The sequence below is a fragment of the Haemaphysalis longicornis genome, unplaced genomic scaffold (genome assembly GCF_048455015.1).
Source record: "Haemaphysalis longicornis isolate Haplotype H1 unplaced genomic scaffold, Haemaphysalis longicornis Haplotype H1 scaffold_2, whole genome shotgun sequence".
Lineage (NCBI taxonomy): Eukaryota > Metazoa > Arthropoda > Arachnida > Ixodida > Ixodidae > Haemaphysalis > Haemaphysalis longicornis.
Window position 1 is genome coordinate 100,598,269 of NW_027526295.1, and position 11,057 is coordinate 100,609,325.

Here is an 11,057-nt window from a genome sequence, read left to right on the forward strand (position 1 = left end):
CTTTAATAAAGTTTACTCTCTCTCTCTCTCTCTACAGTAACCTGCACCCGACGGAATTAAGTGGTCGTACGGCAAACATACGTTAAAGATTGCTTTGCAGAGCGGGAAAACAAAATGTACAAACTACATATACATCTCACCAGAGAAACGCTACCTTTGGCGTATTGCTTGCAATGCCTGCCATGTATGGTACGACGTTTTCTACATTGGTGAATACCAACTCGGTTGTGTTTTAGGAGGTATTACAAATTCTAAAATAGCAACTGGCTCTCATTAATAGCGAATTATAAAGTTCTCTCAGTTTCTCGCCATTCTCAAGCTTACTCAGCTAACTAGTTTAAATCGGTATAAATTGGAATCCCTAAACTCACATGCTTATTGTTTCGGTGTCTGCACTTGGGTGGCGCGGTTGTGCAGCCCCAAGCAAGCACATGAGGATGGGAAGGTTCCGCTCTCTCACCCATCGAAAGACGCTCCTCTCCATTTTCTTTTGCCGAGTCACAGCCGGGCTACAGCGGCGGCGTCCGGGGCTATAGCCCGGCAGTGGTCGACGCTGCTGATGCGTTCGGGACGCCGCCCCCGCGAATTCCAAGTAACGGCTGGCGGAATCTCTGCGTTCGCTTTTAAATGCGGAGCATTTCCTAGGCTCGCGATGTCACTCGTCGATGTTGTCGGCGCCGTCCACACGCTCACTGCGCATGCGCGTCGCGTCGAGGCGCAGGTGCGCGTCTCTCCCCCGTACCCTCCTCGCTCTCAACAACAGGTGCGGCGGTGCGGGAGGAGCGCGTGGACCCCGTGCGCTCCGTCGCTCTCAACAACAGCTGCGGCGGTGCGGGGGGAGCGCGTCTGTGCGCGCATGCGTCGTAGCTACCCGTGCGCTGCGTCGCGCTCAACAGTAACGGCGGCAGGGCGTGTACACGTGATAACTAGGGAGCCTACATGCGCCGCGCCTTCGTCGTTTAGGGTGGCGACAGCAGAGTCCAAGGTTTCCTAACGGTGGCTGTGGCGGCCGGCATACTTGACGGGCCGCCATATTGGGCCCCTAGTGCCCGCCCGACCTAGGGAGCCGGCATGCGCCGCGCCTACGGAGGCGCGGAACAGGCTATCTCTAGCACGACCTGCTTCGAAACGATCCTGCGTGGTTAGTGGTTATCGCCAAGCAGCTTTCCAAAAACATGCTGCTGCTGGGCACAGTTGAGATCGTGGGATCATTCGTTTAATGCAGCATTCACGTCATTGGTAAAAGCTTGCCCGTGCCTCCTTTGGGGGCACTAGCTGTGCGTAGAAGCGCGCGACTACGCGATTTTTTGTGCCTGGAGCTTCATGTGGCGCATAGCCGGTGTATCTTGTTTTTCACATGCAGAATCGTGCTACGGTGCAATTATTTTCGCAGGTCAGTTCGGTGGCAAGCAGGAAATATATCTCAGAATTATCTACTAATACATAAGCATTCTTCCGCCTCTTGTTGCACCAACATTTCATTTCCTTGGTGACCTCAGATTTTTCAGTCCATCTTGTCGGTGCTGCTCAAAACTTGAATCTTCAAAATGTTCCTAGAAGAAAAAAGTCAATCTTAACAACAATATTTGAAAACCACATAATGCACTTGAATTGCTCGCTCGCGAGGCAGAATGCTTGTTCTCGCGCGTTTTTTACCTTTGCGAATGGAAATTGATTATGCCTTCTTACTAATGCAGTACGGGAATTTTTATGGGACGGTTCGCCACAGAAATCTTTGCAGACTTTAGTGACCCCTCATACGCAGTTTGGCAGTGTTGCAAGAAAGAATCAATCATATATTCCACCCCCGTGCGGAATATCAGCACAAGCAACGCAGGGGACAATTTTTTGGCCGACCCGATGAATATCCAGCACACGGCAGCTTCAAAGTCGATTGCCTAACGCAGCTGAGTGATGAGAACATACTCTGAATTGCAGCGCGTACGAAGATTGCGCAGTCGCCCAGCGGTCGCTTTTGTCGCTTGGCGCAGTGACGAGAATCGCGCCTTTCCTGTCGCAAGCGTGAACGCTCCGGGCCTTTCGGGGATGTTTTATAACCAGGCTTAGTTTTGAACATTCACGTTTCATGCATGGGTAAACCGGCATAATCGAGCCACGCAAACAATCCACTTGCGCGCACGCTGCATTCGCACGCTAAATTGCCGCTCGGCTACGTGCATCCGTCGGTGAAAGCAATCAAAACAGGCCATGGCCTGCGCTACCGGCGCGCAACGGCGCTACGGCGACGGAGGAGATGTTGAGGACACGACGACGCTTGCTGAAAGCGTTGCAGGTGCGGAGCATCTAAATATTAGAATATAGCTGCAAGTACACGTGCAAAAAACATGAACCGAGGTGCAATACTCACAGCGCAAACACGAGAAGTAGCAGTGGGCTCCCAGGGGTCCCTTTTCACTTGAACGAGCCAGCGCTTTCTTAGGTTCGGGCTGGCCGGGAAGCGGAGCATCCGTGTGCCTATTCTGCAATGGTTCGTACATTGCGGAACGCAACAGCCGGGCATTTTTGGTGCTCATACAACTCCCAACACGTTCACCGAGCTGACATGGTTATGAAAAGCTTCCCGTGGTCAACAAAAGTCACCGCGAGTCACAGGCGGCAAAGACGCAGCCCTACGCACACGGCGGCAGTGAACCGACTGGGAAACAACATGGCGCCGTATCGGCCCCGTTGCTATGGCAACGTGTGCTGGCAACGCTGCCCGACGGCGGAAGGCGGCACGAGCTGTGTCAAAGAGTGGCACCACCGTAAACGACGAAGGCGCGGCGCATGTAGGCTCCCTAGTGATAATGGCGTGGTGGGTGCTTTGGAAAGTTCGCGCGCTTGTGTACGGAAGTGTGCGCATTCGCGTCTCTCCCCCGTACTCCTCTCCCTCGAACGCGGGCGGTGCGTATATAAGCGGCGGAGCACGCGTTCGGAATTCAGTCAAGGGCGTCTTTGCTTGGCTTTCGCTTGACTTGACGCTTTGGTTGACGGCACCAAGCAATGAAGACAGACTTTAACTTTACACTCCTTGCCTTCGCTTCTCCTTCATTCAATAAATAAGAACAATAAAGACGAAATAACAATTAAGCATTCTCAAACCATACCCAATTACGCAACATTCACGCGATACCCCCAACACTCTGCGACGCATTTACTCGAGTTCCTCCCGTGGGAAGATGCGGGCGGGTTTTTCTCATTCACCCGCCTTGTCTCTGCATCCGGCGTCGTCGGCGTCCGCCCCTCCCCCATTCTCCTCGCCGCGCCAGCTGCGCTCTGCGCCGCTCACCCCCTCTCCTCTCCGATAGCGAACACTCTCTCGCGAGGGGCATTGGATTGGATTCGATTGGATTTGGCTTGCATTGGATTGGATTGACTTGGCTTGGATCGGATTGGATTTGGATTTGATTGGATTAAAGTGGATTGTGTTGGATTGTATTGCGTAATAGCCGCGGCAGACGCACTGGCGCCGGCGCGTCCCCTCACCGTTATGCGCGCCATAAAACGCGGTGCCTGCGCCGCTCCGCTCCTTCGTTTCAGCGCCGTTCCTCCGCTGTCCAACGCTGCAACGTGAACCCCCTATGCGTCGCATCTACACAGGGGTTCCCGCGAGGGGAGGTGGTAGGTTTTGTAGAGCCACGTGTGCGAATACAAGTGACGTCGTATGGGCAATTGTGGGTTCATTTAAAGCCTTGCTTTCCAACCACGCTTCACCGCAAGAATTGGGGCTATTTTTTTGCTGTAAAAACATAAAAATCGCCTTAAAGGGACCCTGTAACATATTTTAAATTTTATCCAAAAAACTTAAAAGGGCCTTAAATACGGTGGCGAAGGCAACAATGCCTGGAGGTTTCATCCTTTCCACGCGCCTCAAAGCGCTATGGATAATAAGAACTAATAATCTCCAGCAAAACAAACTTTGCGGCAAATAGTAGAATGCGAGGGTATCCATCCCAATCTACATGAGGGAAATATTCGCCTTCCAGAATTGCTAGGATTAAAGAGTAGGACGCAGAGAGTCAGCTTACACGCTGTCGAGGTGACGAAAAGATTAGAATGCTGGCGGACGAAAAGAATAGAGGGGAATATTGCCTAGGAAAGCGACCATCTGTAGCAGAAAAAGTATTTTGTGCCTAACAAGCTTTTTGTGCCTGCCGTAATAGCGGCGCTATAGTATTAAACGCAGATTATGAAACACAGGTATATTCGTTTTTTTATAAGGTAACACGTCTCCCCCCCCCCCCTTACAAAGGTGATACAACTAGCCATCATCATTATGACGCGTTCGCAACCGGCTTCCAGAATTGCTAGGATTTAAGGGTAGTACAGAGGGAGCCAACCTACGCGCTGTCGAGGCGACGAAAACATTAAAATTTTGTTGGACGAAAAGAATAGAGAGGAATATTTACTAGGACAGCTACAACCTGTAGCAGAAAAAGTATTTTGTGCCTAACAAGTTTTTGTCCCTGCCCTAAGAGCAGTGCTAGTATTAAACGCAGATTATGAAACATAGGTATATTAGTTTTTTTATAACATGACACTACATCCCCCCACTACAAAGGGGATCTCATCATCATGACGCCATCGCAGCGCTTGTGGCCCTCATCCTCACACTTTCGCCAGTCCCTCCACTTCGTTTTCTTTCTGCCTTCGGTGCCTCGTTTCGTCACTCTATTACGCCAATATCGGCGCCGCCGACGCCAAACCATGGTATCGGGCCTGAAAGTGCTCCGCACTAAAAACGATATTTCAACCACAAAGTTCCTAAAAAACTGGCCTTCCAGCCTAGAGCTCGAGGCTCTAACGGCAAGCTAAAAAGTAACAAAACACCCAAGTAGATGTGTCAGAGGTGTGAACGCGAAAAACTTGAATTCGGGAAACCTCTAATCGGTTATCATGGGAGGATCGATAGGGAAGGGGAACAGCACGAGAGGTGGGGTGGAAAGAGAACGGAGGCCTTACGTGTCAGTGGCTGAACAAGATCGTCTTTCGACAACATTTGTAGCGAGGCGAGCAGATACGCGAAGTGTGCGTAGCCCAACAGGGTGCGCGTAAGTCGCTTCGGCTGTCATCGTTGGTATCGGAATGCTGCAAGTTCGGCACCGAAAGTTAGCATTCCTCCTTTAAGGCGCGTACAAGTGAAAAGCGGGTGTACATAGATAAAAACAATACCACGCGCACTGTCATAATACCAGTATATTTTCTAGAAGAATGGTCAACACTGTGGTGAAGAGCACGAACAGGTGCGCAACGGGGAGTGAGAGGAACCTTACCTGATCCCCGACAAGCACAGGCGTGTGGGGTGTGACTGGCAACGAGTAAAGTGTGCGACGAGCAAAGTCGCGAAGCTCGGTGGGCCTCGCATTGGTCGTCGCTCACGTGCCTCTTCTATAGACGCCCCGTGCGATTTGTTCCGTTTCCCGCCCCTCGAAGCGACGGCCACGCCCTTGAATACCCAACCATGAAATACATACATTTGCGTGCAAACAACACGTCGCTTCAAAACGACGCCCCTTTTTTGGAGAATTCCGTCCCCAAAACAATTGGATTTGTGGACCTAATACGTTTTTCTACCTCGAAGGAATCGACCGGAATTCGAGGCTGTGACTGTAATGGCGAGATTAGGGATGGTAGAACATTATTATTTTCAGAAGAGTTGGATCTAAAGGCACTGTTCAGAATTTAGGCACACCGTCTAGATGGAATAGAGGTACTAATATTATCATAAATGCTTAAAGAGTCGTCATCTTTAGGTGTTTCGAACACGCCAAAACTTTTTAGCATAATTCGTTAACATGAATGGCTATTGAACAAAAGATTTTATTTGGCCTTGTGCAGAGCGTTGACACATTCGCTGGATGCCGCCTTCTAGGCAGTCCACCGAACAGAGCCCGGAGACAGTCTGGCTAACTTGTGGAAACGCTTCTTTCTGTTAGATAACCGTCTTAAGTGATTAGAGTACCATGGCGTGTGAAACTTTTACAGTGCAGTGCCAGTCCGTATTTATCTATCTATTAGTTCCTTAATTTTAGTACAAGTCACAGGTGGTGTATACAGAACGACGGCTAAACTCGCTGACGAAGGTTTCAGGGAAACTGGATTGTTTTTCCTTAATGACACTAAAATTATCTCGTTGTTAAATCTCAATAGTTTTCGTCTTCTTTTTATTTTCCAACATGGTAGGTTGATGGTTAACAATAACATACAGTGGTCGCTCAAGCTGGTAAGTGCGCAATACTGGAAACGCATTCTGGCCTGGAGGTTTGTAGAAGATCAAGAATGTTGGCGGTTCTTGGTTTTGATCTAGTCGATGGCTTGAGAAACTAGGTTAAAAAAACGTGTCTGGTAATTCCTTAGCGGAGGTTGTATACAGGCGCAATGTGGGCGATTCGCTTTCCCAAGATATATTTGTAATGTTAGTCACCCAGTAGGAATAACGGAATATTATTATAAAGCGTGTAAACAAGATTGATAACATCATGTAACTCATTGACAAAAGTGGCGGAGCTATGTGGCGGACGGTAACAAACATTGATGATAGGTTTTTAGGAGTGTAGTACTCACGCAAGTGCACGGAAGCTGCTGATTCTCAACCTCAGCTTTTGCCGTGTTGGATACACTGTCTCTGGTTGGATACACTGTTGGTGGCGTTGTGGTCTGTGGCGAAAGCAGAACAGAACCTACTTACGCGCGTTGTTCAGGACGGCGATTTTATTAAATTGAAGCTTGCCATGTCTCGCTGATGGCCATGTCTCGCTGTTGGCGCAAAACGCTCTGGACAAAAGCCAATGTTCTCTGGCAATGATTGTGGGTGGAGTGCGAGAAAATGCTACCGCTAGTAGGAATCTAACCCGACTCCCTCGCGTTATGTAGCCGACGCCTCCGCCACTGCGCCACTTCGACACTTTCTTTTCTTTACTGCCACACCTTGACACTGCAAACACGGTCGAAGTAGTTTGGCTGTGGAGAGCGGTGCATGGACGGGCAAAATTGCACAAGATTTTGCAAACCTCCATCTAACTGCGATGATAGTAAACGCAAGGCTTTCTTCGTGCGAAATAAAATGGCTAAGGTTCATTGTCGACGCCGCAGTGTTCAACATTACAATCTTCATGAGAGTCAAAGTCAAAGCTGAAGAGTCAAAATCCGCACCGCCTTCGAGCGACATCCAAAAAATACCTCATGAGAAAGCTTCACGTTCAAAGATAGTCGTCATTAAACACAGGGGGACAAATTTCCAATTTCCTATTTCAAATTTTACCAAATTTCACACAATGCGAGCAAACATTGATACAGTCTTATTTTCTGTTTACAGCCCGGAATCACTGCCTCCCAGTGAAATTGAAGATTTGGCTATATTCAGCCCCGCACCTGAGCTTCCAATAACCAAGGTAAGGTTTTGATCATAATCAGGCAGGGCAGTAAGGGTCTTCGTTTCAGGCTATTCATGTAGACATGCAACAAGTTATTATTGTCCATAAAAGGGGTGGGGGTGTTAATAGTTATAAGAAAAGCGAGACGGAAGAGATTAGCTACCTACTCGTAAGACATGTAGAGGAGTCATGTCTTGAGCAGACTACAGGTATAAGGGTTTCGGTGAAAATGTGTGCAGAAGTTGATGCTTGTTGGGATTTCATGAATGCGGTGGAGCGGAGAATGGCACTTTCGGGCACACGTGACAATCGCGTCGGTGGTCTGATCTCGTTAAAGCTGGGTGTAACAAACCTCTATGCAACGAATTTCTGGAGTTAACGAAGTTGTTAAATACCATTGCCAACCCCGTTGAAGCCCATTTGGTTGTGACATGTATATAACCAAGGCATTCGATGGCTAACCTTTCTGTAACGAATTCTCTACGATGGTGAGCCATTGTTTTTTGCTATTTTTCTGAAGAATAGTCCAGAGAAATGTACCTATTTAGGGAATTTCGCCCGCATCGCAAACTACTGTGCGTGTCTACGTGCCAGTGCGGTGTCAGGTAGGTCCTAGGCCTGCTTGTCGGCGTGTAGTTGCGCGTCGACGTTGCTACCTGCAATGTCGGTTCTGCTGGAAGTAAAGAAATATTTTGGTCTAGTCAAGACAAACTCGAAATATGAAATGCCACCTCGCTGGTGAGAACGAACGTCGCCGCCGGGTAAAATATCGCAGCTAGCAACCTCTCAAAAATTTTGAGCGCGCAAAAGAGCCTCAAGTTCTCAAAAGGTGCCCTTTCAGCATACGTTTGCTTCTTGAAACGTGTTATGTCCCACAAAGTGTCAAAAGGCAAAAGGGATACTTGAATTGCGTTTGCGCTACCGGTGGTTGGTGACCTTGCTACTTTGAAGTACAGTGTAGTGATTAAACTTGTGAGAAAGCAGCAGGCGCTAATAACGCAGTTTCGGGCTGTGAAAGAAATCCTTGAATGGTGAGTTCACCGTCACTTATGTCCAGCAGTCTGGTTTTGTTTCTGCTTCATTCACGCAAGCATTATCTCGTAACCTCCACGGAACGAAAACCTGCGTGTAACTAAAAATTGCAAATTTTTGTCAGCGTCGTTATACCCATCTTTAACTAGTTTTTTTGCAGACCTTCTGGCTTAGGTGAAGTAGATGCAATCAGCGTTGTTGGCTGATACTGGCCAAAAACAGGGATATACCAAGACATTATCCGCAGGGTAACCTTTTCCACAATACCCACGAAGATGGGATATGTACAACTAGGTTTTTGCACAATACCCAAACCCATGGGTGAAAAAAGCTTAGGAGAGGGGGTGGAAACGATTGACGCTTTGGGGTCAGTAGGGAGGACGTCAAGTGGTTTTTTCCCGCTCCGTGGAGGCGATGCAAAGTGAGAAGTAGCAACAGCGACGACGGCCAACCCGCCGAGGCTCTACGTCGCTGCGCCGACCTGCCGATTTTCAATGGTCGGCAGGCGCAAACGGCGAAGGCAAAGGCAAAGGAGTTGGGGGCTTCGTGAAAAACACAAGGAAAAATCGGCGCCGCCTAAATTGGCACTTCCGGCTCTAGCAGAAGTGACACTAGGGCCTCTCCTAATCTATTCTTGCCTCCATGAGTGAAACGTGCGCAACAGACGAATCGTGCGAGCAAACGTGGCTTGAACGGTGAGGAACTTCCGCTTTCTCTGTGACGTCATACCACGTGCTGTACTACAATTCAATGCCATGCCATCCCAGAAAATTACACGAAAACGCACAACCGACAGACACTCCTACAACACGGTGGCCAACTCTCGGCCCCGACTCTGTGTTTTCGATTTACCGAGTTAACTAACGAGTTTGCGTGTATAATCAGCAGATTTTGAAAGCGAAGGCCACAACCGACGCAATGGCGCATGTCCAAAAAGCGTCGGTGCGTTGTGCCCATGCTAACGCGCATTTAAACGCCAAGCTTGATTCCAAAGGCTGCGCTAAGCATTACATATACATTCACCGAGACAGCGAATGTGTGCATTTGATATCTTGCTGTTCGACTGACCATACAAAAACGGCCGAGTGCGTTTACCACGCAATATAGCACAGTTGAGAGGGAAATATATATACAGCTTCAGTCACTGCAAAAAGCACCCGAATGTCAGGACAAACGCAGCAATAAGCGCGGACATTTCGTATTGTCGCCGATGCAGCTGGCATGGGCAAGCATGTAAGTTCTTTCATGACGGAGCATCACTGAGGCGTTACTTTAACGAAGTGGTGAAAAACAGGGCGCTACAGTTCTAGCAACCAAACAGCGTTCTACATTTGTCTAATAGAATTAATAGATGGTAGTAGAGCCTTAATTTCTGATGTAGAACAATATAGAGATTTTCCTATATTGCTACTACAAAAAATTGCTCCTGAGTCATGTATTTGTGTGAAAAATGTAATCCAGCTTTAAACATACTTTTGGCGGCATCGTTTGTCCTGCAATGCTGTCTTCCTCACATGGGTCTGGAAGTGAAGCGTAATTATAAAGAAAAACTGAGTTCTCGCGTGTTCGTGACCGTGAATTGAGCTGAACTCTGGAAACATGAGTCACCGGGAAGTGATGCTCACGCATTTAAAGAGACACTGAAGTGATTTGTAAACATTGCGGGATTACTAGCACAAATTGTAGTCCGGAGTCCATAGGCCATGTTCCGAACACTGAGTGCGTTTACGCGAATTTATTTTCTAGAAAAACAATTCAGAAATGCTGTCCTCCTCTCTGGATTATCGCTTATTTTCTGTAACGTTTTCGTGTAATGTCAGGAGGAAATGACTTGGCTTGACTGCGCTACTCCACTGCTCGCCGAACTTCCGACAGTGTTAGTCGGCCCAGCGTTTAGCCCGCTGGCCGCCGATTGGTCATCGCAGTTCGTTCGCTCAGTTTAAACTAAGTCACGACACGTTTGTGAATGGAAGAATGTGCTTTTCCTAATTTTGTTAGTTTTTACACTGTATCATGCTCCAATTCCCGCTCACTTTACACAAGCGCTGCACAAGCGCACATGAGACTGGTACGCTTGTAGGAAAATCTAAGGCCACTTGAAGGCGGGAGAAGAGTCAGCGAACTCAGTATAGGTACTAAGGAAATAAAATCAACAGAAGCTTCTACCGTACAGCCAAAAACTATGGAGCAGGAAGCACCTTTTTGCGCTGGATGAACAAGCACAACTGTTAACAGCACGACCAACGCCTTCTGCGTTCAAGAAACGCTTGACATGAGATGTTTTGTAAATTTGGGGGACGCTTACTGCACGGGCGCTATAGAACAAATAGTCAGCTAAGCTACTTGAAATGCTAGAACTAAATAAAAGTGTTATCTGGTTACACATTATATACCTCATATTTCCAGTGCTGGCAGCACTGGCCCCTGGCCGAGTGGCCTAGATCGCTAGGTATTTTGCAAATCGCGAGTTCGAATCCCCGAGGGTGTATTCTTTATTTTTTTTTATATTAAGAATGCCCATTCAACGGTAACGTCGGAGGTCAAGCATGTTTTACATAACCGAAACCGAAACCTGTTTGAATGCGAATTTTGGACATCGTCCTATCACGATGCACCTGCTCCCTACGTCACAGCTTTTAGTTGGTGCGGCCG